The sequence below is a fragment of the Mauremys reevesii genome, linkage group 3 (genome assembly GCF_016161935.1).
Source record: "Mauremys reevesii isolate NIE-2019 linkage group 3, ASM1616193v1, whole genome shotgun sequence".
Taxonomy (NCBI): Eukaryota; Metazoa; Chordata; order Testudines; family Geoemydidae; genus Mauremys; species Mauremys reevesii.
The window spans coordinates 56325487-56349822 of NC_052625.1; the positions used below are offsets into that span (position 1 = coordinate 56325487).

At 45.9% G+C, this 24336-nt stretch overlaps 1 long non-coding RNA gene across 2 annotated transcripts; it reads left to right on the top strand.

Annotated features, from left to right (window-relative positions):
• The first annotated feature begins 8859 nt into the window (after window positions 1-8859).
• On the top strand, window positions 8860-23641 carry LOC120401881. Of its 2 annotated transcripts, XR_005596809.1 has the most exons (4): window positions 8860-9238; window positions 16853-17013; window positions 19357-19473; window positions 22510-23641. It is a non-coding gene; the product is annotated as an uncharacterized LOC120401881 (long non-coding RNA). The 2 variants fall into 2 exon arrangements; XR_005596808.1 differs by lacking the exon at window positions 19357-19473.
• Window positions 23642-24336: the final 695 nt, after the last annotated feature.

Genomic DNA, 24336 nt, shown 5'->3' on the forward strand with positions numbered 1-24336 from the left:
CCCTGCCTCGTCCCCAGAGCAAGTCCAGCCTGTGCACTGAATGAGCCAGGGGTTGCGTCTGTGTGGGGCGGAGCACGTGATCATGGATTAAAGACTGTATCATAATGCAGACGCACAAGGGGGACAAATGAAGTGTACACAGGCAGCCTCACTAGTTGTCTTTTAGTGTGTGTGTGTGTGTGTGTGTGTGTGTGTGTGACAGAGAGATAATAAAAGAAACTGAGCCAAATTCAGATCCTGGTTACCGAATACTGTACAATACCCCAGTAAAGTCCACGGAGCAGCACATGTGTAATGAGAGTAGAATTGGCCCTTAGTAACATGCCACCCTCTATACATTAGATAATCTTTATAGCCATGAGTGGCAGGCATCATAGGCAGGGGGAGGCTGTGCCTCCCCAAATAGCCTGGCGTGACCCCGCCCACGCTCCACCAGGCCCCCTCCTATCTGCAGTTCCATTCTGTGGCCAAGAGGCTGGGGCGGGCAGGCTGAGGGCTGCGGTGCACAAGACCCCCAGGCTGGGGCCATGCCAGGCTGCCTGCCCTCCTGGCACTGGGATCACGCTGGGGCTGAGGATGCTTTGGCCGCACCGCCTGCCTGCCCTCCTGGGGCTGGAGCTATTACGGCTGGGCTGCCCGCCCGCCCAGCACTGGGGCAGAGCGGGGAGCCAGCAGCTGTGCGGGGGAGAGCAGTGTGCTCTGGGCTCCGGTTGGGGAGCAGAAGGGACGGGGCCTCTGGCAGAGGGGTGGTGCCAGGGGCTAGCCTCCCCCAAGGGCATGTTCACCAGCTGCTCATGTTTATAGCTCGTTAGCTGGACTAGTTAAAGTACGATGCTTTGTCCCCGAGCAGTTAGTCTATTTCTACAGTTATAGTTAGTCTGTTCTCATGTAGTTACTCTAACTTAAAGTATTCTTGTTAAAATATTTATTTTTGTATTTTTTGTATCCGGTTTTATTTATAATAGACAACATGTCTGCCTGTGTGGCCTGCTGCGACACAGATAGATACCAGTGTTCAGATCTCTCCAATGTGCCCGTCCCTGGGTTAGCAGAAATGTGTACGGTGCATAGAAAATGGCATGGCTTCCTGAGCATAGGTGTCAGTTCAGCGATCCCAGATCCAGAACGCCCCCTCCAAGGTTCTTTTAGCAGATCCTGTGACAAAGCATGCAGCTTTCCACAAGCAAGCCACCCTCTAGCCTCCTTCCTGACCTGCAGATGAACGTGTTTGGACAGTGCAAACTAAACAAGGCTGTTTTAATTTTCACTCAGCTCACTGATTTACTGAGTGTAATACCAACAGCATATGACCCACATGGACATTTGAAGCAGCAAAAGAAATCCTGTGCAGATATTAGACTACGTTGTTTTTTTTGCAGCGTGGGTTGTTAGTTAGTCTATAGGGTTCTTTCTGCTCTTTTGCTGCTCTGAACTAGACAGACTATAATGGACATTTGAGGAATCATGGGCCTTGATCTTGCCATAAGCTTTGCCCAGACACTCCCTGGGGTAGGCAGTTAGTCATTGCAGACTGGGGACTGGCATTCCAGATGGGAAAGACCTGCCACTGGGTTTGTTTTGTAAAGTGGGCTCAGGGTGAACAGGAATCATTTTCAGCTGGGGGAGTTTGCCAAAAATAATAGGATTAAATGCTGGGCATGGTTTGAATAGCCTCTTGCATGGGTTATACTCAGAATTGGGGTGGAGGACCCATTTCCAAGGTTATGTTATGTTATGTTATACAGTGGTATGATTGTTGTCTATATCCAGGTTATTTTATACATATTTATTTTCTCACCATTTACTGCTGAGCAACATAATTGCAGGGAGATTATTTTACTATTGATTATTTGATCCAGAAAAGGAACAGAATTCATCTGTGCCATGTATCACTAAGCATTTGTAACAATAAACTACACTGAACCATGTGACTTGCTCTTACACAATTGTAAAGAATGTTTTACTGGAATTATTATACGAAAACATGTACAATGCAAACGGCATTATCTGGATCACAATAAAATGTTTTGGCGATGGTGCATACTCAGATGTTGTAAAGCTTTTATGTCACTCGCAGAGTAACATTTCCCGGGTAATGCTGAAGATCTGTTACTCCTCGTTTACAATGTGCATCATGGAAAATGATATAAAAGGTTTCTGAAGGATGCGTTCATTTGTAACCACCGGCATTTACAGAGACGCTGATCTTTGCAATGGGCGATGTTGCTATAGCAGATTGGTAGGAAGGAGCAGAAGATCGGACTGGATGCCTCAGAGGAATAATAGTGAGAATACAGAGCCTTTGATGAAAGGATTGAAATGGTTTACCTAGAGTAGAGATGAACAACCAGGGACATGATACAGGTATACAAAATAATGGCTAATGTAGAGAAGGTGACTAGCAATGGCTTCTCTGAGTACAAGAGCAAGGAGACATTACATGAAACTGAAAGGGAGCAAGTTTCCCTTTTCACACATACACACTTAGCTGGTGGAACTTTCCCAGGGGACAAATTATCCTATTACAAATTACTGCATGGATTCTGGCAACCATCATTGGCCTCTGTTGAAGACAGGGTCCTGGAGTAGCTGGACCCCTGGTCTGATCCAGTCTGGCAATTCCTACCTTTCTACTTCTGGGCTGTGAATTCGAATCTAAGAGTGCTAGGCCACCTGTCGGAGACAGCCTTCACCCAGTAGCACCCTCTCAGAGCTGTGTGGGGTGCCACACTGACTCCGAGTCCATTTCTCCCCTTCACACCGTCACTCATTTAGTTCGGTCTCTATCAATTTCTTGCTATAACTAAGGCTATGATTTATTGATGGGTATTTTTAGTAAAAGTCATTGACAGGTCACGGGCAATAAAAATTCACGGCCCATGACCTGTCCATGACTTGTACTGTAAACAGGGCCACTGCTGGGGGGCTGCTGTTGGGGGGCGTGGGGCCAGTGGCTCCAGCTGCCAGGGGCCACTGAGCAGCAGCTGCTCTGGCTGCCCTGGGACTGCTGCCAGGGTCTGCTGACAGCAGCTGCTCTGGCCTCCCCCAGGACTGCTGCTTGGGCGGTCCCTGGGGGTTAACTGCCTGGGGCTACCCGAGCAGTGGATGGGGCAGCTGGCCCTGGCGCTGCTCCTGCAGGGGCTGGTGGGGCTGGTGAGACTGTGCCCGGCCCCCCCCCCAAGGAGCAGTCCTGGGGGAAGCCAGAGCAGCTGCTGTCCTGGAGCCAGCTGCTTGGGCGGCCCTGGGGTCAGCCACACTGGCCGCCGCAGAAGCCACAGAGGTTGCAGAAAGTCACGGGATCCGTGACTGCCAGATCTCTGTGACAAACACAGAGACCTTGTTATAACCTCACCTCTCTGGCTGGGCCTGACGAGGACCCACCCAGAGAGCTGAGGTTATAACAAGGGCCTGACGAGGACCCACCCAGAGAGCTGAGGTTATAACAAGGGCCTGACGAGGACCCACCCAGAGAGCTGAGATTATAACAAGGGCCCTTTCACCGTAATAGAGTCAGAAGGCCCATGGCTTTAGCACAGGGTAGTCTCTGACTGTGCCTTCTGTTGGAGATGGTGGTGGAAACTCCACTGGTTTCCAACTCAGGGACACAGTTTGAGCAGCTAGAACCAATGCCCTGCTGCTCTCTACCTTATCTCCTCTGTAGGTTTTCTCTAGAAGGCCAACTTCCCTAGCAGCTCCTCGTCAGTCTGTTGAAGGGAGCTCCACTCGCTGGTGGCCACTTCTGCCTTGAAGTCCTTTTAACTTTACAGTTGCTTTGAGGTCCCCAATCAGCCTCAGATGAGCAAGCAGTTTTCATATTAACCCTGTAGATGCCAAGGCAGCATGGGGGCTATACACCCCTTGACTCCACCAAACAGCCTTCAGACACTGAACGCTTCTGGCCAGAGATATAAGATGAATTGGTGGTTTTCAGGCTGATTCCTGTTGGTTATAGCAAGGGATTGGGGAGCTGGAGAGCAGAGTCCTTTTTCTGAATGCTGTTGCCTTGCTATGTAACTTTGGGCAAGTTAAGTATCAGAGGGGTAGCCGTGTTAGTTTGGATCTGTAAAAAGCGACAGAGAGTCCCGTGGCACCTTATAGACTAACAGACGTATTGGAGCATGAGCTTTCGTGGGTGGATACCCACTTCGTCGGATGCATCTGACGAAGTGGGTATTCACCCACGAAAGCTCATGCTCCAATACGTCTGTTAGTCTATAAGGTGCCACAGGACTTTTTGTTGCTTTGGGCAAGTTACTGATCTTCTCTATGTCTCAATATCCCCATTTGTAATAACTCATTCACCTTTCTTAAAAGCACTTTAAGATCCTCGATGGAAGACATTGTATGCATGCAATCAGTTATCACATATACCACCATCGCAGTTTTTATATACATTGACACAGTAACAGACTCTAAGGTCCGGAAACAGGGTTTTCTTCATGAGAAGACTTTCATTAGTAACGAATAGTAATAATATCTCCATGAATTACACAAAGCACCACTAGACGGTGCTCCATCCTTATAGAGAAGACTGCCAGTCTTACAAACACAACCAAAGAAGTATGAATCCTCAGAAAAATGTTTTCCCTTAGGAAATACAGCTGGATGGATTTCAGAGTAGCAGCCGTGTTAGTCTGTATCCGCAAAAAGAACAGGAGTACTTGTGGCATCTTAGAGACTAATACATTTATTTCAGCATGAGCTTTCGTGAGCTACAGCTCACTTCTTCGGATGCATAGAATGGAATGTGTGTTCCATTCTATGCATCTGAAGAAGTGAGCTGTAGCTCACGAAAGCTCATGCTGAAATAAATGTATTAGTCTCTAAGATGCCACAAGTACTCTTGTTCTTTTAGCTGGATGGATGGATATTTAAAATGACAAGGTATAAGGTATCCTTTTCCTTTTGCAGCTTAGGAAAAGTCAGCTGTGGGGTGGATCAAGAGCCCGGTGATGGGATATGAAATACAATATTGCCAAACCCAAACATTCATAAGGGCCAGCTCCCCCAAAATCATGATTGGCTTAAAATTCATGAGATTAAAAAAATTAGTAAAGTTGGGTCCTTTTAATTTCCTTTTGGGGCTTGGGGCCTTAAGGGTCACTGCCTCCACAATGAGGGATAGAAACTTCCTTGGTTTTAAAAATGAAAGTTGCAATTCTCCCATAAAACGACCCCAGGAGCTGGGGCTTTAGGAACAACACCCAATAGCACAAGATTTGCAATAAAATCGCATGAGTTGGCAACGCTGGGCCTCATTGCATTTCCGAGGATCACCCGTTTGAATCCTGCCCAGGCTGGTACTGAATGGCCGTCACTGCTATAGACACCACAAAGCAGAGCCCCTTTGCTCCCATAAAGTGCTCCAGAGCTGACCTGAAGGAGGTGGTGAGATGGTAACTCCCTCCCACACTCCCCTCTGTCCGTGGCATCCCTGCTACATCTGCCAACATTGCGTGCGTGGCCACATGCCCATTAGGAGCTGGGCAGAGAGAGTCTATCTGCTTGTAGGATGACTCTTTTCTTCCCAAGCTTCGTGCTGCTGCACTGACTACCCCTAAATGAAACACAGGTGCAAGCAACAGCGATGTGGGGTGTGTGGCAGGGGGAGGGTTCCCACAAGGGATAATATTTAGAACTTGAAATCAAAACAAGTTGTGAGAAGCAAAAAAAGCAGAGTTGCCATTATTATTTATACTGGAGTAGCGCCTAGGGGCCTGATTCGGATCAGGACCCTGTTGGGCTAGACACTGGTCACAGTCCCTGCCCCAAAGAGCTTATCCCCCCAAGATAGCAAAGGGTGGGAGAACGGAGGTATTATTAGTCTCTTTTTACAGCTGGGCAATTGAGGCTCAAGGAGATTAAGTGACTTGCTCAAGGTCAGCCAGGGAACCTGTAGCAGAGCCTGCAATTCAACCTAGCTCTTGTATCCCAGTTCAGTGCATTAATAACAGGCTTGTTCTTTCTTTCTGTAACTGAAAGCTCTCTCAACATTGAGTTCATCACACTGTTACGAGCCCTGTTTGCCCATGGGCAGTATCCCCTCTCTCTAGGTTCGGCTACATTGAACACTGCTGGTGGGGGGCACGTAGGCTACGTCTAGGTAGTTGCCAAAGTGAAAAGCAGGCGGCATCCAAACTGCGGCGTGTAGCTACACGTGGCAATGAACAGCAATGGCAGAGGGGAGGCAGCGGAGAAAGGACTCTGGCCGCGGGGATGCTGGTTTTATGTGGATACTGCCGGAGCCTTTCCCTGCTGCCTCTACCTGCCAGAGTCTTTCCCTGTGGTGTGGAGAGTCTCCAGCAGCTCCCTGTTGTGGGGAAAAACTTCAGCAGTGGGGAGCTGCCAGAGCCTTTCCCCGCGGCTTTCCTGCTGCCAGAGCCTTTCTCCTGCCGGAGCCTTTCCCCGCAGCCTTCCTGCAGCCAGAGCCTTTCCCCGTGGCCTTCCTGCAGCCAGAGCCTTTCCCCTGCCGGAGCCTTTCCCCGCAGCAGGGAAAGACTCAAGCAGCGGGCAGGCAAGTGGGATGCTACGCTGCTGAAAAATAGCAGTATAGCTGGGGAGGCACAGCTTGGGTGTGTAGAGAGCTGTGTAGGGTACATACACTAGGGTTCAGGTGTGTCTTTACTCACCTAAGCAGTCCTTCACCGTCTACATTACTAGTTATACCCGTGCTGGGGGCTGATGTGGGTATGTACTCAACACGCTGCCATAAGGAGTGTTCAGTGTTGACGTCCCTTTTATCCCTAGCACCCCGTTTATGATCCCTCACCTGAGAATGGGGAGGGGCAAGGGGGGCTCATTTTAAATTAACCATTGTTCAGCAAGTATCAGGGAAGGCCCCTCCACCCGGCTGCGCACACAGATAGACAGAGCTTATTACATTTCTGAGATGTTGTGACACAAAGAGGGTGAGGGGGAATGTTTTTCCCAGCAAGCTGCTTTTCACTAAATGAGATGCTAAAAACAATGCTTCTCTTTGCCTCGCTTCCTGCTGTGTCTTACACTGGATTACACCTGCGAAGGAGCCTCACCAAGCTGGAAGTTCAATTTAGCAGCGCAGTCGGGATTGATTTGTTACATCACCTATTCCAGGGGAACGAATGTCTCCCATTCTGGGCAAATCTCTGTTTTTCTCCGATCATCTGTGTAATGAAAAAAGCTGACATTCCACAGATGAAGAGGAAAAAGCCTATAAAATACAACCTCACTGCCCCAGCAAGGCAACACCAGAGATTAATGCCACACGGAATACAAAGCAAGGCCTGGGGCTACCCATGGCTGGCACTGGCACTTAGGTGGCTGTAGCTATCTGAGGTGGGCAGAAGTTACCTGTTTGGTGATGTAGATTTTTGTTGACTGCTGGTGAAATGTCTCAGATGAATGAGAATGAAGTTCCCTGTTTATCTACTGATTACATAACATACAGAGAGTGAGGCAGATCCTCTGATCCAGCCGAGCTGTGTTCAGCACCAAACGGAGAGTGGGTTTAAGTCACCTTTTCACTGCAGTGATCCTGAGGCTGGTCTGCTCTCCGGTGCAAGTTAAAGCTACCTGAATGGTCAGCTGTTTACAGTCTAGGGCAGTGTTTCCCAAACTTGGGACGCCGTTTGTGTAGGGAAAGCCCCTGGCGGGCTGGGCCGGTTTGTTTACCTGCCGCGTCCGCAGGTCCAGCCGATCACGGCTCCCATTGGCCGAGGGATGTACTGGCCGCTGCTTCCAGCAGCTCACATTGGCCTGGAGCAGTGAACCGCGGCCAGTGGGAGCCGCGATCGGCTGGACCTGCGGACGCAGCAGGTAAACAAACCAGCCTGGCCCTCCAGGGGCTTTCCCTAAACAAGTGGCGTCCCAAGTTTGGGAAACACTGGTCTAAGGAGCTGGAACTGTATGACAGTCTTCAACAAAATTGTTGGGGCCGTCATTCTGAATCCAAACCCTACTATGTATGCAGTGTGGCCTAATGGATATGGTGCTAGAGGGGAACTCAGGAGCTCTGGGTTCTATTCCTTGTGCTACCAGTGACCTTCACCATGAGATTTAGGCTCCTAACTTCCATTCATTTCAACAGAAGTTGATTTGTGGATCTTGGAGTTTGCCAGTCTGTAAAATGGGGTTAAAGATATTGCCCTCCTTTGCAAAGTGCTTTGAGATCTAGTGATTATAAGAAGTCAGAGCTATTGTTTTTCGCCAAGCTTTGCAAAGATTTCCACACTCCCAGGCTGACTTTCAATGCAGTATGGGCTGGTTTTAGAGAGGCAACAATGTGATACATTGTGGTTTCATCTTAAAATTATGTAAAACTCGGCAGCATTAGCTGAGATCTGCTTTGGGGCTAGGGGTAGGGGGATTCCTTCAAAGCAACATTCCAGATGTGAAAAATAGAGCTAGTGAGAAAATGGGATTTTTCTCCCTGCAGAAATTTTCAATGCAAAATTTTACTTCATGAAAACATCATTTTTCCCTTGAAAAACCATCTTGAATGAAAATTTGCAACCAGCCCTAGCACAAACCCACAAGAACGAACCCCTCAACCCATAATAAGGTTTGCAAAATTAAACATTGGTCTAAACCATAACCATAAATGCAACCCCCATCTTTGAGGGGAGCCCTGAATCTGAACCTAGGTGTAGATCCAATTTAATAATGGGCTTGTGGTAGAGAGTACATCCCCCTTCTCCCCCAGCAAGACAGGCATGAAGAGGTTAATCACCTACAGAAAGAAATATGGAGATGCTCCTCCCCACCCAGCACAGCTGCCAGTTATGGAAGAGGAAGATCCTTCCAGGTGATGCTCATTAAGGCTTGACAAAATAAAGAGGGGATTCCCTCCTCCAGTAGCTTTCTTTCATGAGAAGATGCAGAATTTATCTCCTTTTTGTAAGATACCTATGGGCATAAACCAGCTGTTGCTGTAAGGAAGGAGAAAAGAAATTGAAAAGGCCCTGAGAATGTGGTGCAGGAGTTGAAAGTGGGGATTAGAAATTTCTGATCAGTTTGTTCTGACTTTGGCTGAAGGAAACTCTGATGGTGGTGTTCTTTTGGATTGTGGTTGAAGAAAACCTGTTTTACGTCAGCCTTTAAAGATGACTCATAAATGGTCATCCCTCTCCCAGCACCCAACCCAAAACAAGTCTTTATTTTTTTACCAGTAGAAATTCAGGACTTGCCTAGTCTAAAAGACTTCAAAGCTGTGCCTGCACTAGTCCATTCCCCTTATATGCAACTGCAACAATGGAAAAATGTAAGTGCTAACCTGGATAAGGTACCAATGAGTGCTTTAATTTCTCTAAACACCATTTTATCTAGAATTATGCCAAGTAAATGAAAGGGGAAAGAACTCCTCAGTCGGACTACCTCAACTATTTGTTTTTGTTAACACCTATTTAACTCCATTGCCTGATGAACACGCTGGAGACATGGTTTCGCTAAAGATACAACACCAGTTCCCTTTGTGACACTGCACCCCATATGCTTCATAGAAGTATTGTTATGATATGAATATGGCCCAACTAAAATGTTTTATGCAAGATGGGTCATGAGAGGTATCATTGAAAAGATTATGATCTACTGAATGTGTTTATCCAATATGTATGCATGTATAATTTCTGTATCTAAAGTTAGGAATATTGATATTGTAACAATTACAACTGTGTGTGCATTTGGGGGAACACCCACCAGACAGTAGGCAATTGGCCTCAATGGGCCAGTAGGAAGAACAATAAGACTTGGAAGATACTAATCTCCTGCCTTCCTGAGAAGCTGCTAGGGTTGCTGCTTTGACACTACAGGGTCAGGTGACTGGGTCATCTGGTACTAGACCCCTCATCTTGGACTTTCAGTGTTTTTCCATTAAGAAGGGATGTGAGGGTGGAGGAGTCAGACTGAGAAAGATTCTTGCCTTATGCAAATTCTATTTTAAGACTGGGAAGTAAGTCGATCAGGACTCTTCTCCCAGAAGGAGAAGACAGGACCCTTCCTGTCCAAGAAGGAAGATTGCTAAAAACATCTGAAGGAAAAGGAACTAAGCTGAGGGAAAGGGAAGGGCTGAGTCCAGCCCGAGACAGAGGTCTAGTCTACAAAGAGAAATAACTAGAACTCTACGCTACAGAAACTCTGCAACCTGCCTAAAACATTTAGTTTGAGAAATTACATTGTTACCTGTTTCTTGAGTGTATTAAGCTTAGTTTGTGTGGTTTGGTTTTGTTTGCTCAGTGATCTGCTTTGTTTTGTTTGCTATCCCTTATAATCATTTTAAATTTACCTTTTGTAGTTAAACTTTTTTTGTTTATTACAAAACCCAGTTTGTGCAATTCATATCTGAGGGGGAGTTGCCAAAAAGCTGTACATATCCTGCTCCACATTGAGGGAGGGGGTGAATTTTTATGAGCTTGTGCTGTGCAGGTTGTTTTTTTTTTTAATACAGCACAAGACAATATTATTTTGGGTTTATACCCCAAAGGAGGTGTGCATGTGCGTGCTGGCTGTTCCCTTAGCTAAGCCATCCCACACAGAGCTGATTTCAGTCTGTGCCTGCAGCTGGGTGTGGCCTTACCTGTGTGTGCTGGAGAAGGCTTGAGAGCCTAGCACAGAGAACAGGGTGAGGAAACCCAGGCTGGTGGAAAGGGTGGGCTTAGTGAGTCCCCAGCACATCAGGTGGCATCCCAGGAGGGGGATTTCTAGAATCATAGAATATCAGGGTTGGAAGGGACCTCAGGAGGTCATCTAGTCCAACCCCCTGCTCAAAGCAGGACCAATCCCCAACTAAATCATCCCAGCCTGGGCTTTGCCAAGCCTGGCCTTAAAAACTTCTAAGGAGGTTCAACCCACTGCACCCTTCAGGTGAGACAGTTCTTGTTGTGTCTTCTCAGGTATCCTACAGGAAATCCTGTGGCAAAACCATGGGGGCTAAGGCGTGGCTGATGCTTGTCAATTAAAGACTCTAAAATTAAATTACATTGTTTCCCATTCTTCTTAACCTTCCAGGCTTTCTGTAGACATCCCTAAAGAGTCACAAGCCCCGTGTTCTAAATCTCCTTGGCAGGTCACCTTTAAAGAGGGAGGCCACTTGCTTTTCTCAGGGTGTGTTAAAAGTGAAGCCCATTGTAAACATGGGTAAACTCCACCTCACTGCTCGTTTCTTTTCAGTGAACCGCTATAGACCATTACCTCATGTTGGAGAGTCTGTCATTGTTGCCAACTCTTGCAATTTTAATCACAAGTATCCTGATCTCTGTGGTCTTCTCTTAAAGGCCCAGCTCCTGGCATCAGGTGATCATGTGAAAATCTTAGTTTAAAAAAGTAAGTTTAGTCCTCTTGTGGGGGAGGGGGAAAACATGAACCCTAAATGCTCAAAGACCAGATGGCAAACACAAAGAACCTAAAACATCTGGGTTTAAAAACTGAGAGTTTATTTTCTAAAAGCACATGAATTTTGGGGCCAGACTGCTGAGTTTTGAACACTTTAGGTTGACAATACTGATTTCATTTCCACTTCCCCATCTGTGTACATGACTGAACCAAACCCCCAGATCTGAGCCACCTTGGACTTCATTGTGTCTGAAAGCTGGATCAGCATTTTGTAACTTGCATGACCCTCTGACAATTGAAATTGCTGAGTTTTTCACCGCTCTAATTGCATCAAATACAAGAAGAAAGGGGCCTTCTATCAAACTCAGGAACAGCTAAGCATGTAAAGAATTTAGAGGCTAAATTTACATAGAAAATAATTCATGTGCTGTAGGGAATAAGTGCATGTGTGTGTGAGTTGAACTAACCTGGAGAGAGAGGAACATAGTTTTGAATCACGGCAGTAATTCAGAGGGGAGGCTGAGCATCTGTAGTACTCCTACTTAAGAATTTAAGAGTATGGGAGTGTCAAACCCAATACTGGGATAAGAGGATGAAGCCAGAGGGCTCATAGGGTGGCTGGGATCTGGGGCAGAATGAAGGTTGTGTGGCCTACCCTAATTCTGTGTTTCCATACTTCCAGCTTCTGTGTTGTGGTGTGTTTTAAGTCTGACCTTAAAGGAGCATGTCTTGGGTGTGTGGGTGTTGGACTTATTTACAAACTTCTCTCCAATAAAATTATTTACCTGGAGTTAATTGTGTTAGTTGTGAGCAGCCAGCAAGGAAACAAGACACTGGACCTATGTTAAGAACATAAGAAAGGCTGTACCAGGTCAGACCAAAGGTCCATCTAGCCCAGTATCTGTCTACCGACAGTGGCCAATGCCAGGTGCCCCAGAGGGAGTGAATCTAACGGGCAATGATCAAGTGATCTCTCTCCTGCCATCCATCTCCATCCTCTGACGAACAGAGGCTAGGGACACCCTTCTTACCCATTCTGGCTAATAGCCATTTATGGACTTAGCCACCATGAATTTATCCAGTCCCCTTTTAAACATTGTTATAGTCCTAGCCTTCACAACCTCCTCAGGTAAGGAGTTCCACAAGTTGACTGTGCGCTGCGAATAACTTCCTTTTATTTGTTTTAAACCTGCTGCCTATTAATTTCATTTGGTGACCCCTAGTTCTTGTATTATGGGAATAAGTAAATAACTTTTCCTTATCCACTTTGTCAACATCACTCATGATTTTATATACCTCTATCATATCCCCCCTTGGTCTTCTCTTTTCCAAGCTGAAGAGTCCTAGCCTCTTTAATCTTTCCTCATATGGGACCCTCTCTAAACCCCTAATCATTTTAGTTGCCCTTTTCTGAACCTTTTCTAGTGCTAGAATATCTTTTTTGAGGTGAGGAGGCCACATCTGTACACAGTATTCGAGATGTGGGCATACCATGGATTTATATAAGGGCAATAATATATTCTCAGTCTTATTCTCTATCCCCTTTTTAATGATTCCTAACATCCTGTTTGCTTTTTTGACCGCCTCTGCACACTGCGTGGACATCTTCAGAGAACTATCCACGATAACTCCAAGATCTTTTTCCTGACTGTTGCCTGTCTTTAAAACTTGGATAATACATTGTAACTGTGTAATGAGACTTAGGTTGGTCTCCTGCTTGAATTATGTGAAAACTGCTCAAAGCTACACTTGCAGCCTTCCTAAAACCTTTCATTCCCATACAGATTCTGTGCTGTGCTGCAGCCCATTGCACTGCTCAAGTGGTACAAAGTGGTTGTTATCTGGCTGCAAATGTCCAGCAGAATTGTCAGAGAACTGCCTGTTGGCATGACTGGGCCAAGGCCAGGTCCTCCATCGGTGAAGGGGGTGTGCTGAAGGTGAAAGGGAGGCTTAGGGAGGGGGTATGGTGTCAGTGTCTCCACCAGGAGGTCCCAGCATCAGAGGCACAGCTTAGAGCAGGTGCTGGGCTCCTGAGTTGCCTCAGGGCTGGGGTCAGCCCTGAAAACCAGGAAGTATATGCAACTCCTGGACTCCGCCTGCCCTGCTGCCTCCCGGTGTTGAGCAGAGTTCTGGCACAGAAGAGAAGCTAGCCTATTAGCCAAACCATTCTTGTGTGTGTGCTTTAAAAAACCCATACATGAGTTCAAATTTCTGTATCCCAGAAAGAACTCTTCTGATTTTTCCTGACACCCACCTCTGTTTGCTGAAAAGACTCTCTATATATTTTAAAACAAGCATTTTTACTGGCTGCTAAAATCAAGCACCTACTACAAAGGTGACTATCACTTTAATGATGAGGAATATTTACCCTCTCCATAATGAGCAAAATCCAAACAAAAATAGACTGTGTGGACACACCCATGATTAATTAGCTAAATGCACCCGAGCACTTTGAAGTGCGTAAGGCATTAGCTAAGTGCTAACTCTTACATATCGCTTAGTTCTAGGCCTTTAGACACATCTTAATCTGCTTTTATAAACAAATAACACATTCATTTACATGAATAATCCACATTTCTTATGCAAATCATCTTCCCTACTGCTGTTCCACTGAGAATGATAGTCTGTGTAATTGCCACATCTATTTACTGAATCTGTTTACCCAGGGTAGCTCTGTCCATGAACATTCTTAGCCAAAGAGGCCCAAGGAGCAACATGGGAGCCCAAGCTGAGACTCGCCAGCTCCCTACTCCTCTTGTTTTTGTTCTAATAAAGACTCTATGGGGGATTTGTGATGTCCCTGCAACAGCAGCAGGATGGCAGTATTTCCTCCTCCCAGGGACTGCATCTGCTGCTAACTGAAGGCAAACCTCCCCTGTTTCCTACCCTGCTGCTTGCGCTAACTATAATGAGATAAGACACTTTGAATAATAGCCCGACACCCAAAGGAAGGTTATTTTAATTTTTTAAAAGTTGGTAATTGCCATGGAGTTTGGAAACCTTCCAGGTTTCACCGTTCTTAGATGATGCATATGCTTGAGCATAATTATCTGCCCATGTGCTCGTTAGTGCAAGATCAGAAACCAACATTTTGGAATGGGTTCCTCTGCATGTCTCAAATGTCTATTCCTGTGAAACATCCCCCCCACTCCCGCCCCCCATAAATGGGGCAACCCACTCTGGGTGGAACATATTTTGCCAGCTAGAGCAAAATCCTCCCAGTGCAATTAAGTCGAATCGGCTTCTACTTTCTTGTCACCCTGTTTGGATTGATCCTATCTAGAAATCCTCCTTGTCCTGTATCACTCTTTGTTTAATTGCTTATTCAGTGGAAATTATTACAGTGCCCTGCTGGGCTTTATTTCAGACCTGCTAGAACGCTGATTGCCTGTCTTTACCTGCTTTGTTTGTATCTGTTGGTCTTTCTGGTTTTAAAAAAAAACAGCCTTTGGGACTAGCAAGTTCTAACAGTTTGTATGTTAGTGAAGTGTTTTTATGATGATGATTCAGGTTTTATGGTTTTAATTAAAAAAAAAAGACACTGTTGGATTTCTAAGGTTTTTTTTTTTATTCTTCCTCAGTGACTCCAGATCAAATTCACACTATTGACAAGTTGAAAGATCATTTTATTTTTCCTAACCAGTAGCCCTGAGACCTCAGCCTAGGATCTGAAAATCAAGCTATGTTTCTGCCTCTTAGATAATGAGTAGTAATGGCCCTGCAATCTGAATTTAGCTGTCAGTTCTGATGAATATGCATGAGCTCGAATAGAATCCAGCTTGTTCTACCATAGCGGTACTGGCTCTGCAGAGGTAAACAGGTGCTTATGCCACTAAAATAAATGGATGTGACTCAAAGTTGCACGGGGACAGACTGACACCTCCTGATTATCCCGCTCTTCTGATCACAACTACCTCTTGCTTGTGTGTGCCTTTCAGGTTGCTGAGTAGTCGGGTATAGATGTCCGTTGCTGGCACTTTGGAGCTGATGCTTTGAGAAAGCCAGGGTGGTGTGATCAGATGGCAGGTCACCCAGTCTTTGCACTTACACAACTTTGATCGTATCAGACAAGAGGATGGGCGGTTAGTCTCATGAATTTTTCATCTAAGAAACAAAGTGCCTGGATGAGCTTTCCGTTCCGTGCTGTGTACAGTGTGGCAGTCCATAGATCAAAGAGATAATTAGTTTTCAGCACTTATGGAGATGGCTTAAACTGGGGTCATGTGCGTTTCCTAGCGCTAGAAGCTCCTGAGCTCAAAAAACAGGCGTTTATACATTTCAGCTCTGCACCTTGTGTATTAGACCTGGTCATGTTCTAACCCAAGGAAAGTCCAAGCTACGTGGATGGGACTGAATTCTTATCATTGACTTATAAAGCCATGAGTGAGCCCTGGAAATTTTCATCTGCTCCCAAGCAAGATTGCACTGTTTGTTGCATGACTGCCCCCTCCCTCAGTGCTTAATCTGTGCTAAGGCTGAGCCCTGGCACCTCTGGGCTTGGCAGTTCATAGTGCTGGCGCCTCCGGGCTTCCCGCATCAGTTATGAATGTAAAAAATTTTTCTTGTGCCCTGGTGCCTCTTTCATTACAAATGAGGCACTGTCCAAGCTTATTAAACAACGGCACTTACACAGTGAATTTCAGTGTAGCTAGGGCTGAGAGTTGCTCCTGAGCAGACAGCTGTCTCAAAGCTGGCTGGTTGGGCTATTTGATCTCTCACTTTGTGGGGAGTTAGGGGGCGTGAATCTCTTCTGACTTTTGCTTAGAAGTGTGTTTAAAAAACCGATTGGATGCTTTGTCACCTGATACCTTAAGCTTGTCAGGGTTGTGCACGCTTACAAGCTTTTCCAGGAGGGAGGTGTGGGGCAAAGCCTGGTGTCCCAGTGTGAAAATACTCCTATCTACAAAAAGGAGGTGTAAAGCTACACGTTGCCAGCTGTGTTAACTGAAGCCTGAATGCTCACTGGCATCAGGCCAAAGAGCTGCCTGAAGAGATTGGGCTCCAAACACTACTCAGTGTCTACACACGGGATAGTGGTAAAGAGACAACACCCAATTAAGATAAAAGTGTTTTGCTTGGTTTCTTTATTTTCCTATCTGAATTTCACCTGTCTGAAGTGATTCTATTTCTGAATGTGGCTAATGGATAATCATGCAGCCAGATGAGAGACTAATGAGCTGATGCATTCACATCCAGATAAGCTTTGATCTGAAATGTGGCACAGCTTTAATGAACATTCTGTCTATGTGCAGTTCGGGGGGGGGGGGGGAGTCTATGCACGCCACTGCCCTCTACTGGATGGAATCAGAGCTGCTCAACTGCATCAGCATAAGCCCTGTACTGCTGTGAAACAAGATCCTCCTTTAGCTCGTGTTCTTTTTGAGCAAGAGGGTCCGAGAACTGGGCACAGCTGCCAGGGGCCATGGAGTGCAGCCTAATGACAACTGTGATGTCAGTGGTGACAGATTCACTACAGTATTGGTAGGGAGCTGTCAGCAGGGTGCTCCCCATGATAAACTGACCAGGATGTACTTGTGCTGTCTTGCAGGCATATTACACTCTCACTGTTGCCCCACCAGTGCTGCTGAGTCCTTCCATTGGTCTGACCTGGAATTAAGACACCAGGCTTCTCAGAGGCCTGCTCCTGTGTGATGCTGAGCTCCCACACTGATGTCCGTGAAAGCAAAAGGTGATAGCACCAGGCACTAGGTGAGTAGCTTTGACATAAGCCACTAATTCTGCTGCGCTAGTCTACAGATAAATTGATAGCTGTAACTTGGCATAGAAAAGAAAAAAAAGATGCCACTCCCATTTTTCCCTGCTCAGCTGCTGGTGACTTCCTGGCTGCCTTGAGTGGCTTCAATCCTCTGGCTATTGCCCTGATTCAGAGTCAAATCTGCCAAGAGCCCAACCCAGCATCTCCCTGAGCATTTGTCATCCTTGACCTCTGCTTTTCCCGTCCTTCTGGGCAAGAAATTGCACTGAGGCTCTGTGCTTTGCTTCACCTGACTATTACTTTTTTCCACAGTAAGCATCATCCAAAGAGGTTAGGCATCTGGACCTGGTTATTGGTTCCACCACATTTTGGGGCACTAAGGCAATAGGCAAGACCATTAAAGAGAGACAGTCACAAATTTAAACCCCATGTACGACTGACTTTAACACAGTTAGATGCAGAGGCTGTTCCCCACTGGATGACTTCTTAAAATCCCCAGTTGTGCAATGATCATTAAAGTGAGGGTTTTTTTTCTGTAGTCTCCTCCCATTGCTCTAAAGCACTTGTGTAGCTCCATCAGTGCCAGCAAAAGTGGGACTGTGAGAGCAGACTGATCATTAGCATTCCTATCACCATGACACTGAGACCTGCTTGGAACAGGGTTAAATGACACTGGTAAAAATGCCTGTGTCTGGTCTACTTCTGGCTAATCAGTTATGGCAAGGGGGGGATATGCGCATGAACGGCACTTCATACACATCAGTAATGGGACTACCGATGCTAAAGATTGGAAAGCTTTAATATATCAAGGACTGGGGTTTTTTTTACCCCTCTCTGTCCATGCAAACAGGGTTTATAAAAGGTTCTCCAGACAACTTAAGTGCCACTAATATCGTGATGGAAGTTCTTGCATTTACCTTCTACAGTGGAGGAATTCCTACATTGTTCTTAATTAGTTCAGTGTGAATTAGAATGAAAGCAAGAGTCCAGCTTCCAGGCCTATTAGACAATTCTGTTAATTAACCCTTGACTGAGTCCTAATCCTCCTGACCCCATATGTGTGGAACAGCCCATGTTACTGTGGAAGTCTGAGGAGATCTTCAATTAACCATCACTACTAAAGAAGCTCTCCTCTTTAATTTTTTTATGCATAGCATCTCCTCACAGCTTAAACCTTTAAATTAACTGGAGACATCATCAAGGAAAGTTTGCCAGAGAAGAATGTTTGTGATTTAATTAAAAAAAATCTTCAATAGTTGGGGGGGGGGAATCTATTTGCAATTTATCCCTAATAATAGTGAAGAGAAGCCCATGAGAATTCCTCCATTTCCATCTTTGATGCATTTAATGCTAACGTGATGTGCAGTATTGACATGACAGCTCTGGTGGAAAATAAAGCACTTTAAAGCATCACATTTGAATCTTCAGTTCAGGCTGCAGCTGTGAAACAAGCTAGAATTCAGTTAGCCTGACAACGGAAAAGGTACTGAAAACTTTCTATACACTCAGTATGCTCATAAACAGAAGCAATTGTTTTGTACGATTTCTCCTTGGGGATACATATTTGGAGAATTCATTGCTCTACGCAGGAGCTACCTTCTGGAAGGACTAAACCAAACTGACTCATAGGAACAAAGAGAAATGTATCTGTATTGCATTACAAAGACACTGCAAAGGGTGAAGCGTATCTTTCTGGCATGTATTTTTGGGCCATCAGCAGAGTCCCTAGGCATCCACTCCAAGGCTTCCTGAAATGAAGTGGTGTTCTATGCAATACCTGCAGCAGAGCTAGTCAATTGTGCTAAAGATTTCAGTGACTTCATCTGCAGCTCTTGATGCAGGAGTCTTTTAAGCTTCAATGTGGCTGTGGTTAGGAGCAGGTTTGAGATGTTTTTCGGTGTCTGTCTAAATCTAGGGGATTTAGATAGACGCATACCTTCTATGAAAAAGAGAAGTGTGTGTGTCTTAGATGACTTTGGAAATATCCAGCATGATTTCTGCTTCGCACTATGGTGTGGCTGGTTTTTGCATGTGTGGTGTCCCCTCGAAGGAAAGGCAACACAAAGAGCCCTCTTTCATTGCACTGGGAGGAAGGCAGCGCTAGAGTAAACCGGGCTGTCTTGTGTCAGACTCCCACAGCTGGGAACTCTTCCTGAGGAATGACTGATCTCCCCAAAGGAATTAAAGGCAGCTAAACTGCAACAAAGAAATAGTGTCTTTTGTTTTTTTTAAATGGGGAATGTCCTTATGGATATCTGAGCACTCCTTTGTGACAGCAGCAGCATCTCTCTTAAGGTTGCCTAACACTGTCTCTCTTCCATTGCTTTTAATTCAAGCACATCTTGAGCATTCAGTCTGAAATTTTCTATGAATGCTCTCTGAGGCTGAGATTTAAAAGAATAATTGAAGAGGCCCGAACCATTTATGATCAAGACAGAGGCTAGGAACAACAGGTAGTTATTTTATTTACCTTTTTTCTGAACTGGTCTGAAAACTACACTGAAACCAACCTGAATCTTGGCAGGGGGTATAGTTGTGGGCTCATAGAGGTATCTGTTGCTGTCCACTTGAAAATTCAAGTTGCAAAATCAGGGGGGAGAACCAGTGGCTCCTCCAAATTTTGTGACCATTCCAATTGCACTATCCCAAACACTTCAGAGTCTTTTTGCATCATCCCAAAGCAGCCACAGACAAAACAGACCATTTTGCTTGTGCACTGATTTAGGCAGGGCTCCTGTGGAAAGAATAGTATGTGACCCTGTAAGTAAAGATTGTATCATAAGGCATTCGGACAAGGAGCCAAACTAAAGTTGTGTAAGTAACCTTTAATTCTGGCATTTGCCATCTTCTGATTTTGCAGCCTTTATAACATTATTTTAGCAGTTCTTTGTATGTGCTCTGTAGCGCCTCATCATAAATGATCTTAAAGTATGTGTGTCTGTGTACAGAGATTGCTCAGCCACTTCTATGGTGGAACTCAGCAGTGGTTCAGCACTATTACATAGTGGTTTAGGGCAGGAAATAGACAGCAGTATCCAGTTACAGCTGGAAGGTGAATTTAGGTAGGTAAAATAAGAATGTTAGTGTCCTCTAAGTTTCACTTAAAATCCACTCCCCCCCCACCCCCATATACAGGAGATAGTGACCAAAACTAAGCCATGAGATATCGGTGTATCACTCAAGCCAACAAAACTAGTTACTAGGCCCTTTCAGGGCCTGTTAGTTCAAGCGGCCAACTTGATTGCAATTGCCAGACTAGATCATGGAATGGGGGTGTCACTGAGTTTAGACATGTTAGTTTAATTGGCCTCACCCATTGTGAGCCCCTTGGACACTGTGTGGGCCAGATCCTCAGCCGGTACAAACTAGTGTTGCTCTGACTCCAGTGGATCTCATGCCAGCCTACACTAGCTGAGAATCTGGCCCAATGATTGAAATCTGGGCAGACATCCTCAGTCCAGCAAGCTTCAATATCAAACACATTGCCTGGGTTTCAGGGGGGCTTCACTGATGGTTAGGCACATTCATTGCAAGTTCAAAATGTCTCAACTGCTGTTTTGTTTAAAAGATTTCCTGGGCCTGAGCTAATTCTCCACTTACAATCACTTTCAAGCCCGTAAGCATTCTCAGTCAGCTAAGGTCAGGGATTCCTTCTCCAGGGCTGTAGGTGAGGACCCATTTGGGGGGCTTGCTTGTCTAGAGTATGATGATGTGCAGATTATTTAATGTGACTCTTATAGGAAAGCTGCAGTGCAAGGGCATTTGGGTGGGAGAGGGAGCACAGAATCTACCTTTTTCTAAATGGGTAGGCTTGTTTTGGAGCTCTTCCAGGATTTCATCTTTCCACACACCCCATAACTAATCCCTCCTCTGGCAAAGGAGGACTGGATTCCTCTGAACTAACATGGAGCATGTGCCAGAACAGGCAGCTTAAAAGCAACTTGAGATGTGCTCTATTTCTGTCTCCCTCCTCTCATCTACCTCCCACCCTCACCTACTGCCTCAGGTAGGTTGAGTGTGCAGTAGAACCAGTCTGCCTCTGCCCAGGGGCTGAGAGGGAAATGGGTGAAGAGGGAAATATCTACTCACCTTTTTTCCCACCCACGCCCTGGGCTCAGATCATCATGGTTCTGCTGCACGCTTATCAGGAGCTAGAGGATGAAGGAATAATACCTAATCCCCTTGCTTGGCTATGTCAGCAGGTTGGCCCTTGGCTAGGTACTCCCCATCCATGTTGTCTTTGCTAGCTTGGTCTGTATTCATGTGGAAGGAGAAACTCTTCTGACACACCTCAGCCCTGGCATAAGCAGAGGGAATACCCGCTGAAATCAGCAGAACTGCACCCCGTTAGGCCAGTGGTGACATCTGGCCTCTGTGTTCTGTCAGGTTCTCTTTAGACAGCAAGTCCCCAACATCCTAAGAATTGTGCTTCAGTCAGGGCCGGCTCCAGACCCCAGCGCGCCAAGCGCGCGCTTGGGGCGGCATTTTGCCGGCAGGGCGGCAGGCGGGTCCGGCGGACCTCCCGCAGGCGTGCCTGCGGATGCTCCACGGGAGCCACGGGACCAGCGAACCCGCCGAACTGCAGGAGGTCCACTGGAGCTGCGGGACCAGGGAACCCTCTGCAGTCATGCCTGCGGGAGGTTTGCTGGTCCTGCGGCTCCGGTGCACCTCCCGCAGGCATGACTGCTTGGGGCGGCCAAATTCCTAGAGCCGCCCCGGCTTCAGTATTGCCCTGCTCAAATTGCTACAGGCAGAGCAAGTGGCAATATTCAGCCAGAACTCCCCAGCAGGCCCACACATCTAGTGCTGTCCGGAGGATGATCATTCCATTTCATGACTGCTTTTCAGGGTTCAAACTTTATTTTCCTTCCTCATTGGAGCAAACCCAAAGCCTGTCAAAGGCTTTGGAAAACAGCCTCTGACGCAATTCTGTTTGGAGAATCAAGAAGCTCAGGCTTTTGATTTGGGGGGGGGGAGGGGTCTCTCTGGTCAGAAGTGAGCAGAGAGCCCTGGACCTTACAAACCTTGGGGAGAACAACTTTGTCAAAACCAATCTCTCCTTGAAATGTTTTGCCTTTGATGGCACAGCTTATTTTGTTGAAACTTAATTTGATCAAACATTCCAACCAGCTCTGCACAGTCAGACGCTGAAATGCTTGGAAGCAAGTTTTTTTTTTCCTCCACCCACTCCATGACATTCACAAAGCACCACTGGTAGCAACTTGGAGCTGGAGCTTTAAGACACCCCCCCTCCTCCTTTCCACCCAGAAAATCAGATCCTGGTTATACTCTCCTGATTTCCCCTGTCCCTGGAATTAACTAACAGAGTGACCCATTTCTAAGGTGACTGCTTCTCACACCTCACACTTGCCTGAAATTCCTTCTCTTAGAGCCCTTGTGGTTGTCTTTGGCTCTAGGTTGATCTAAGTACTGTATCAGTCACCCACCTGTTGCTGTAACAGCTTTCTGAGTGTGTGGCTTTTCTGCAGGTCTCACTGCTACTGCACCAGCTGAGGAGCAGCAAACTGGGGAAATGGACATGTCCACCTGCTGTCTGATGTTCCTTCAAGAGCTGCTCTTGACAGTTAATCCAAAATATTCAACCTGTTGGAAACAGCCCCAGGGTTAAAATATTCAAAAGTAGGCAGGTACCCTCTTATTGGAACACACCAAGCTTCACTGGACCCACTCTTCCCCATTGCTATTCACTACCTAGATACAAAGGACCAAATTCTTCTCACTGCTGCTACAACTCATTTGGCATCAATGTGGTTGCAGCAATGTGTGTGCGTGAGAGAGAGAGTAAAAACTCAGGCTCTAAATATAACTTCCCAACTAATGAATGTATTTTCTCCTTCTCCTCCTCTGAACTGTTTTTTCTGCGGCTTGCATGATCGCTTGCTAAATATATTACCGTGTGCCATTTGTCTCAGCCTACAGATGCAAGACCCCTGCATGGTTCATAGGTCCACCATTAGGGATTTCCCTTGTACTTTGCAGAGTCACTGGCATCTGTGCAAAGCAACTATAGAACATTATCAGATTGGAATTCTGCAGTCTCAGTAGTGGTGTTACATCCATGTTACACAGGTGTAAATGACCACATGAGGTGCAAGGCACTGGAGAATGGGCCCCAAGCTACTTATCCTACATAAATCACTGGCTATTTATTGCATTAGCAGGGCCCCTGTCAATAACTCTTTCCCTCAGTAGAGGGAGTTGTTTCTCAATGTAATGAGAGAGCATCATCTGATTGCATTTTCTTTGTCAGGACTGTCTTATTTATTACCTTTACCTGTAATCTAATTTGTACTGTATTTCCCTTGCTATTCTATATTGTTAAACTTTTTATTGAAAAGTTTGTACTGTAAAAAGGACAAGATTTTAATCCACAAGTGAGTTGTCCTGCTCAAGTTCCTTCTGCATTTTTTTAACCTTTTGACCCACTGTGAAGTCTTCTAGAAAAATGTTGATGACCAGGTGGGAACAAAAATATTAGTCAATTAAAAACTGCAATAGCGGTGTTGCCCTGACAACACCAGAGGACCTATGCCCATACCAAAGTAAATGGTAGTTTGTATGGTGGTACTGTATCAGAGCTCCAATGTGCCAGACCCTGTACCCTGATCTAATAAAGAGATGGGCCCTGCCTAAAAGGCTTATAAACAAAGTGTGTGACAGTCACTGGATACAAGAAGTAGATGGGGGTGGGAACACAATGTAAGTGAGAAGAATATGAATAGAATCATACACCTGTAGGCCTCAAGAAGTCTAAGTCCAGCACCCTCGGCTGAGGCAGGACCAAGTAAAACTTGACCATCCCTGACAGGTGTCTGTCTAATCTGTTCTTTAAAAGCTCTAGGGATGGGGATTCCACATCCTCCCTTGGAAGCCTATTCCAGAGACAAACTACTCTTATAGTTAAACTTTTCCCTACTATCTCATCTAAATAGCCCTTGCTGCAGATTAAAGTAAGATGTCTTGCCGTGAGTGGACATGGAGACCAATTGATCGCATCCTCCTTATAACAGCCCTTAATATATTTGAAGACTTATCAAGTCCTTCCTCAGTCTTTGGTTCTCAAAACTAAACAGCTCCAGTCTTTTTTTAACCTTTCCTCATTGGCCAGGTTTTCCAAACTTTATCACCTTTGTTGATCTCCTCTGGACTTTCTCCCCAATTTATCTACATCTTGCCTAAATCGTGGCACGCAGAATTGGGCACAGTGCTCCAGTTGAGGCATCATCACCAGTGCTGCCTGGAGCAGGACAATTATTCTCCCATATTACACTCATACACCCCAGAATATTAGCCTT